General features: G+C 47.9%; 1 pseudogene; it reads left to right on the top strand.

Moving 5' to 3' along the window:
• The first annotated feature begins 7,501 nt into the window (after nt 1–7,501).
• Rps2-ps39 (ribosomal protein S2, pseudogene 39) lies at nt 7,502–8,182 on the top strand (annotated as a pseudogene).
• Nucleotides 8,183–8,841: the final 659 nt, after the last annotated feature.

Below are 8,841 nucleotides of genomic sequence, written 5' to 3' on the forward strand. Positions count from 1 at the left end.
ACACTTTCTAAAAGTTCTGTGTGCGCATTTTTTGTTTCCATAAATTGTACAAGCGCTAGTAATCACGTACCATTCCCATCTGTGGCCCACTTCTATTTTAACACCACGTCTCCTCCTTATAACGTTTGTGTCCCATTAAGCACATAGTACAGGAAAAGCAGTCGAGACTTAACTCTTCTGGTCCCTACCACACCTCCAAGGCCACAGAATTGTCAACAAGCTTGAACACAGGTGACACTTCCAAGGTCCACGAGCCCACAGAAAGCCCCATTACAAGCTCAGAGACACCAAATTGGTTTCTGCTATAGACTTTCTTCCTTGTGACCCCTGCCCCAGCCCTCCAGGCCTCAATCCTGAATCCCTCCTTTCTTCCACACTGAGGTCAGCATGCATGGCAACTGTGCTCGCCCAGAATCTACTCTAGCCTGTGCCGGATAGTGGCTGCTAATTACTGTAGTCACACTTCTTAATTCAACAAGCACCAGGCGGCTGGCTGCCGTCTCCCCAGCGAGCAGGGTCGCTAGCTCTCTCCCGCAGGTCACTAAGTCGGCATTTATTCCTGATAGGAGATGGCGTTACAAGGTGGCTGTCCCAACATGAATGGTAATCAACCGTAATTAAAAGTGATACACCCATTCTGATTCATGTGATAGTGATAAAAAAAAAAAAATCCAAGAAGGTTGTTAAAGGAAGAAAGAGAGGGAGAAACTGCTTGGCCACAGCTGCTCAAGTCTTCATGTCCACTTAGAACCTCTGGGAAATGAAGTGATACTTTGTTCTCTATTCATTTGCACAGAAGAAATTCATGCACGTGGGTATCTCGGGAGTGGGGGAAGAGCAGGGGGGAAGCAGCAAGTGTGAATTTTCCATGAAGGAATAAAGAGGGTCCTGTCCAAGGGAGAACCCTTTTAGGTGGCACCAGGAATTGCGTTTAAAGGACAGAGCCCTGTGAGGAATCCCTGCCCCAGAGAGCATTCTAATTTAGGGATGGTGCCAGCTTCCAGCCTTAGAAACCACAAAATTCCATGTGCCAACCCTGTCATCCAGGGGCATTTTAACCTGTGTTACTCACATTGATTTTTGCCCCCCAGATTTCCAGCCTCAGCCCTGAACAATTGTCGCCAGACTGACTCTGCCAGCTCCAGTCACACACGGCCAGTTGCCTTCTCTTGTTGGTGAGCAGACACTTCAGGCATCTGGCACCTATGCCTAGGTCGCACGTCCACAGTCAACACTCAGGTCAGCTTTATGTCAGTCACGACCTGGGTCACCTATGACCTTTGATCTCTCATTGTCACCATCCACCTCTGCTCCAGGTCTCCAGTCGTGTTCCCCAGTATCAGGTCTTGGGACCAGAGCTGACCTGCCAGGATCATAGAGTCAAGCGTTCCCAGGAGAAACTTGAAGAAGCTAGAACAGAAGTAAGCCCAGGGGGAAAACAAGTATGGCGTGAGCCATGCTCCCTCCGTCTGATTCTACAGGGACATCTAGAGCATAAAGTATCTATGGAGAGATCAGACGCTGGTCTTTCTCAGGTCCATGCAGCCAGCCACTTGCTAGCCACCTCAGGGCAGAAGGAATAGCCATGACTCTGGAACCCCTCTGAAGAAGCCTGGGTGCTTGCCTGGAAGCAAGGGGAAGTCTAGTGATAGGATACCCACAGCTGGTGAGTGAGCCCCCACAGGATCAGAAACACCCCGGAGAAGTAAACAATGGCCGTATTTTAACCCGTTTTGTTTGTTTGTTTGTTTGTTTGTTTGTTTTTTGGATAGTTCTGCAACTTTATTTGACGTTCAGCAGGCTAGTTCTCATCCACATTGACCGTCTGTGGATTTTCAAATGTGGTAACAGGCGCGTAAGTTATCAGCGTGTAGAGCTCATTTGGTGAATCCTCATCCTCGTTACGCTTTCGGGACAAACGTACTCAGATGCGGCACGGAACATTCCTTATTCCCTTGGCCCAGACGGCTTTACTGAGCCTGGTGTCGATGCGCACATCTGGAGTCCCCATCTACTTCATGGCAAATTTCCCAATTTCTCTGAGTGCCCGAGGAACATGCTTCTTGAAGCCCACTCCATGAATGTGCTTCTAAATGTCGATGGTGTATTCTCAGGTCACCACCTCGTTGATGACAGAACGGCCCTTCTTCTCGCCACGCTTCTTTGTGGGAGCCATTCTGCCGGGACCAAGTTGGAAAGGAAGGACGCAAGGGATTATGGGATGGAAAGTCGCGTAACAGCACAACCAACCCGAATTTCTTTTTTTTTTTTTAAGATTTATTCATTTATTATGTATAAGTACACTGTAGCTGGCTTCAGACACACCAGAAGAGGGCATCAGATCCCATTACAGATGGTTGTGAGCCACCATGTGGTTGCTGGGAATTGAACTCAGGACCTCTGGAAGACTAGTCGGGTGCTCTTAACCGCTGAGCCATCTCTCCAGCCCAAACCCGAATTTCTTAAAGCGATTCTTAATCTTAAAATCTCAGAGGACCAGAGGAAAGACATTCACAATACCCATCGTCCATTTTAGAACATCACACTGTAAAGTCTACAAGACCAGAGGCACAAACATCTTCCCGTCTATGAGACCTCAAAGTGCCATTTGATTCCCTTCCCCTTATAACCATCGTGCAACTCCCCTAGTGTGCTAAAATTGCAAGGGACCATTTCCATGCCCAGGGCAGGCCCCTGAACTCTGGACAGCTGTGTGTCAGCCTTGGGACTCAGGGCAGACAGCAGAGGGGAGGAGGACTCACAAAGGGATTGACAAGTACCTGGGAGAACTTTCAAGTATCACCCAGCCATGACTGCCCTCTGAGGGGCGGGACAGAAAGAGGGTAAAAAGAACGTGAGGTACGGGGAAGGTTACCCCAAAACCTCCTCTTCTCTAGAGATAATGTCTTTCCTCCCATAATCTGTAAATACTCACAAACAGAAATGAAAGAAAGGCAGTAGTTTGGATTTGGTTTTGGTTTTGGGTTTGTTTTTTGTTTTTGTTTTCAAACAGCAGAATTCAGTATAAAATCTGGAATAGAAAAGTATGTAGAAAGTGGGGCATGGGGTTGTTTAAAAGAAGTCGATCTTAAGAATATAAGCTGTGCAGACAGTGGGCTGTTTTTAAGATACACAGAGTAAACTGGCCAGACATTAATAGTTCCCCAGTGTCAACCCATTTGGAGTTTCAGTTAACCAGACGCCATTCCTGCGTTCCATGTATGCAAGGTTCTGGGTGCTCATGAAATAAAGTGCAGATTGTTCTAGAAGGATAGGAGGGATGGGATTTGAAAGAGAGCCCTGGAGTGTGAGTGGATTTGAATAGTAGTGACAAAAGAGTAACAGGAACTCTGTGGAAAGAACCGAGTTGCCTTCCATGGTCACTCGGTAATGCCCTAGAAAGTTCCAGAATCCATTATCTCTCTCATACAACTGTCAGAAACAATGCTGTTTCCTTTCTTAAACCTATCTCCCTAACTGCCAGCGAGACCCTTCCCATGCAAGACTGTTCTCAAGGACCGCAGGCTGTGTGAGCTAGCCTTGGTCATGACACCACCTCCAGCCTGCACCGGAGCTCCGCCTCCAGCCTGTACTAAAGCTCCACCTCCAGTTTGCCCTGGAGCTCCGCCTCTCTCCTACTTTAAAGGAGTACCCCTAAGAACAGCACAACTCCCCATCAGACACAGGCCAGTTTCCTTTGCAAATTTTTTCATGCAGCTGGTCCATACCTGATGAGATCAGACCTGCCGTAAGAATACTATGGCCCAAGTATGGTGGGCCAGGCCTTTAATCCCAGCAGAAGCAGGCAGATCTCTGTCAATTTGAGGCCTGCCCGGTCTATACAGCAAGTTCCAGTCAGAACTACACAGCAGGGCCCTAGCTGAAAAGATAAAAGAACACAACACAGCAGACCTAAGGTTTGGTCACCAGGAAACTACCTATCTGCCTACATCCACCCTCAGGCAAGAGCAAAGCAGGGAGCAAGCTACAGCCTCCTAACTCCTCCCAGCCTCCAGAATTCTCACGTACACTCACGTACACTCCACGCTATCCCTGAACTTCTTCCCCCTTCACACAGCCAAACCACACCCCAGAAGCTTAAAAACTGGCTCCAAGCTAAGACTTGTCACGAACTCATGAGACAGGAGCACAAAGACAAGGCTATGTCATCCTGTCTGTCCCTCATCCACCAGTGTCCTGCCCTGAGCGTGCTATGCTAGAGGCCTTGGTGGGGGCCAAGCCATTGGAGGGGGTTCTAACTCTAAGAACAGTTTTCATCCTGTTCCTTCAGTACGCACTGTGGGGACTTTGCTCCCTCTAAAACAAGGAACCCATAAATGATACTTCTTCCCAGACTGTCCCTGTCCCCTCAGAGGTAGAGCTGTTTCTGAGAGAGGTAGCTCTCTAGCAGCTGTGGATTAAGGACAGTAACAGTTTGCGTGTGTGAGGAGCTTTTAATGTTTGAGTCCTCCATCCATCATCCCTTTATCCTCCTGACAGCCCGATGATTCAGGTAGAGTAAGGATTACCAGAGCCAACCTTCAGAGTGAGCAATGTGGATTAAGTGCTTAGTGGATCTTCCTGGGGACCCAGGAAGGGACCAAGCTGCCTCAGAGAATCCCTCCCAAGAAATTGCACCTGAAAATTCCTTTAACAAAGCAGCCCTCCCATTTCACAACGCAAGCGGGGCAGGCAGCGAAAGCCTTTGAAAAAGCTATCCCATCAGCCATTGCGCACCCTTTGCTGGGAGCAAGTTGTGAGGAAAGGACATGGGACGCCCAAAAGGAATATGAGTAATTTTTAAAAACTTAATTTGAGTTATAACTTAAGGTGTAATCACCCCTAAAAAAAAATTAACCCTGTTTTACATGGAGGAAGACACAAGTCAAGGTACCCCGTTCATTCATTTCCTCGCTTTCTGATTCAAACATGTTTTAGGGGCTCCTATTGGACTAGTGATGCCCCGAGATACAAGACAAACACATGGACCCTGTATTTCTGGCATTCTAAGCGGAAGCTACCCGGCAGCACGTCAGGATACCTGAGGGACTCCCCGACTTGAGCTCTTTGGTCCTTCATTGCCTCAGTTTGGGCACTGAGAATGGCTTTCTGTAGACACTGACTTGAGAGACTTCACGGCACAGACACAGAAAGGAATTAACCTCAGAATAAGAGATATCTTGCTTTGAAAGAGCAATTTAGAAGGCAGGAATCTTGGTCTTCACATCGACAACTGACTTGTAGCAATCCCGGGGTATAAACAAGTGCTCTAAATGATAGAATGGCAGGTGCAGGCTGAACAAGAGTGAGCCTTCCTTCTCCTCAGAAAGTAGGGACCACCTCACCAGCTGTTTGGGGTGACAATCAACAGAAAAGGAGGCCATGAATTTAAAAGACAGCAAGGTGGGATATATGGGATGATCTCATCATACAGGTGAGGCAGGTACCAGATAGAACGAGGCCTGTCATTGGACGAGAAGGAAGGATGGGCGGGAGAAAGGTTTGAAGGAAGAGGAGGAGAAGGGAACTGAGGAGAGAAAGACATGGCAAAGACGCCGCCATGGAGAGAACATGGAGGCTGACGTAAAGATTCCACTCTGTGTATTTACAGGTTGTTGTGAATGTTCTTGAGGGATGGATGTGTATAGGGCTTTGTATGTCTAGGTGGGCAATTATATCTTATCAACTGGATCATTGGTTATTGTGCTGTGTTTTCTTTCATGTGGCGATTTAAGTTTAAGAGAGTGAGTGGTGGCTGGAGACACTAGGCCGCCACGGAATTGGGATGTACATTTCTGCCATGGTGGCAGCCTGCCTTGGAAACTGGAAGGTAGAGAGATTGTTGCCAGGCTCAGAGAGAAGTCATTGGCAGTATGGGATGCAGCAGAGTGGGTGAGACGCTTTGCTGACTGAGATTAAGATATCTATCGGATATCTTGGGGCACTGTGGCGCCAGACCTAGAGCGGGTAAAATAAAAAGACACATTTAATATACTTTTACAACAACAGGGGTATATATGGGAGAGTTGGTAGGGAGGGAGGAAAGGGGGAAGTGTAATTACATTACAATCTCAAAACTAAAGAAAGAAAAAGTAAATAATTTTTAATTGCCACCTTATCGTTTTTTTTACATTATGGTTCAGCCATGCTAAATACACTCAAATTGTTATGAGAGAGGCTTCCAGAACATTTTCATCCTGTAGAATAGACACTCTTACCTTTAGGTAACCGTTCTAACATTTCTCCTCTACCCAGACCCCAGATCTTGGCAACCACCTTCTGCTGTCTCCACAAAGGCCACTACTTTAGACAGTTTATGTAAGTCAGTACAGGATGCAGACAAGGGTAGGTTGGGTTGATTTCACACACACACACATGCACACACACACACATATACACACACATACATGCACACACACATGCACACACGCACACACATGCTCACACACACATACACACGCACACATGCACACATACATGCATGCACACACACATGGACACACGGGCACATACACACACAGGCACATATACACACAAGCACATGCACCCACACACAGGCACATACACACACATGCACACATACATACATGCAATACTCGTACACACACATGCACACACACACACATGCACATGCACACACACACGCACACATGCACACACACACACACACACACGTACATACATGCACAGGACAGCAGGTGCTGCTGCATGCCTGTGTGTGCACAGAGGCCATAAGAGATCACCAGGGATCTGTCCTCTCTGTCTTAGTCCCATGAAGAAGGTCTCTCCCTGAATCTGGAGCTTGTGAATTGTTTTTTCCTGTCTCTTCCAGTTTGTTTTGTTAGGTAGCATGGAATCCTACAAGTTCCAATGACCCCATCTCAGCCCCCACCCACCCACCCACCCACCCTATTACTGGAGGCTCAGGCGTACCTGTAACATGTTACAGGAGTGCTGGGATCCCTGCTTCTGTCCTTCCTGAGCAGCAAGCACCCTTAACATCTAAACCCTTTCTCCAGCCACCGTTTCATTTTCTCATTGCCTTCGGTTGTTTGACTGATTGACAGTTGTTAGTTGTATTGGAGATGGGGCCTCACTATGAGGTCCAGGCTGCTCTCAGACTCCCAACCATTCTGTCTCCACCTCCCAAAAGCTGGGATTACAGGCATTCACCACCATGCCTACCAAATTTGGCTTTTGTGATCGCTTTATTTCTCTTAGTATGCCAATAAGGCCTGCTGTTCCACAGTAACTGAAATGAGAATGAAGAAAGAGGACCTTGCTGCTGCTGCTGCTGCTTCCTCCTCCTCCTTCCTCCTCCTTCTTCCTTCTCCTTCTCCTTCCTCCTGCCAGGGCAGCAGGAGGGCCCGAAGGATCTGGGGTCCCAGGATCAGGAAACCACTGTGGCCTCTGTCAAAGATTTGGCTGTGGTCATGGGGGTCATGGTCATGATCGAGGCCATGGTCTTGGTTGGGGCCGTGGGGCTCATGGAGGTAAACCTGAAGACAAGGAGTAGATGCCCGTCCCCAGGGTTAAGGACATGAAGATCAAGTCCCTGGAGGAGATCTACCGTTCTCCCTGCCCATTAAGGAATGCAGGATTATTGACTTTTCCTGGGCGCATCCCTAAAAGAATTGGTTCTGAAGACCCTGTCATGTAGAAGCAGACTCTGGCTGGCCAGCAGACCAGGGTCAAGGCTTTCACCACTATTGGGAACTACAATGGCCACGCTGGTCTTGGTGTTAAGTGCTCCAGGGAGGTTGCCACTGCCATCCAAGGGGCCATCATCTGGGCCAAGCTTTCCATCATCCCCGTGCGAAGAGACTACTGGGGGGACAAGATCGGCAAGCCCCACCCTGTGCCTTGGAAAGTGACAGGCTGCTGTGGCTCTGCACTGGTTTGTCTCATCCCTGCACCCAGAGGCACTGGCACTGTCTCTGCCCCTGTGCCCAAGAAGCTTCTGATGATGGTCAGTATAGATGACTGCACTGCCACCCTGGGCAATTTTGCCAAGGCCATCTTTGGTGCCACCTCCAAGACCTACAATTACCAGACCCCTGACCTCTGGAAAGAGACTGTGTTCACCAAGTCTCCTTATCGGGAATTCACTGATCATCTTGTGAAAACTTGCACCAGAGTCTTTGTTCAGTGGACCCAGGCTCCAGCGGTGGCTACCACATAAGGGTTTTTATACCAGAAAAATAAGTGCATTAACTTCATTTATTAAAAGAAGGAAAGAAGGAAGAAAGAAAGAAAGGAAGGAAGGAAGGAAGGAAGGAAGAAAGAAAGGAAGGAAGGAAGGAAGGAAGGAAGAAAGAAAGAAAGAAAGAAAGGAAGGAAGGAAGGAAGGAAGGAAGGGGGCCTCTGCATTTATGGCCCAAAAGACCATTGTGTCCTTTAAATAAATGCATTTTTAAGAATTTGTTTATTTATGTGTGCTGGACTGAGAGAATAGCACCAAGATGCCTAGACCTTCTGTCTAGCCATAGGAACCCTTCTTGGTTCACCTCAGCTGCAGGCAGCTCCTTTGTCTAGAACCCAGCACTCAGTCAGCACTCTCATGGATACAGAATCCTTACTGTTGCAGCCCAATGCAGACTGGAGACAGTAAAGCCTCCTCCCAGAATGTTCCACCATTGATCAAAGTCATAAGCTAGCTGTACAGTTCAATGTCTTTCCCTAACTAATCCGTTTCCTCCCCACTTCTCTTCAAAGAAGGTGAACCCTATTGACACATTACAATTTTTGCCTCAGCAGCTGCTCCTGGACACCACACACTGACACAGTTGGCTATTACTAGGCAGACATCCACACATATGTGCAAGATTCAGGTCATGAACC

The sequence above is a fragment of the Rattus norvegicus genome, chromosome 14 (assembly GCF_021556685.1).
Source record: "Rattus norvegicus strain SHRSP/BbbUtx chromosome 14, alternate assembly SHRSP_T2T, whole genome shotgun sequence".
Lineage (NCBI taxonomy): Eukaryota > Metazoa > Chordata > Mammalia > Rodentia > Muridae > Rattus > Rattus norvegicus.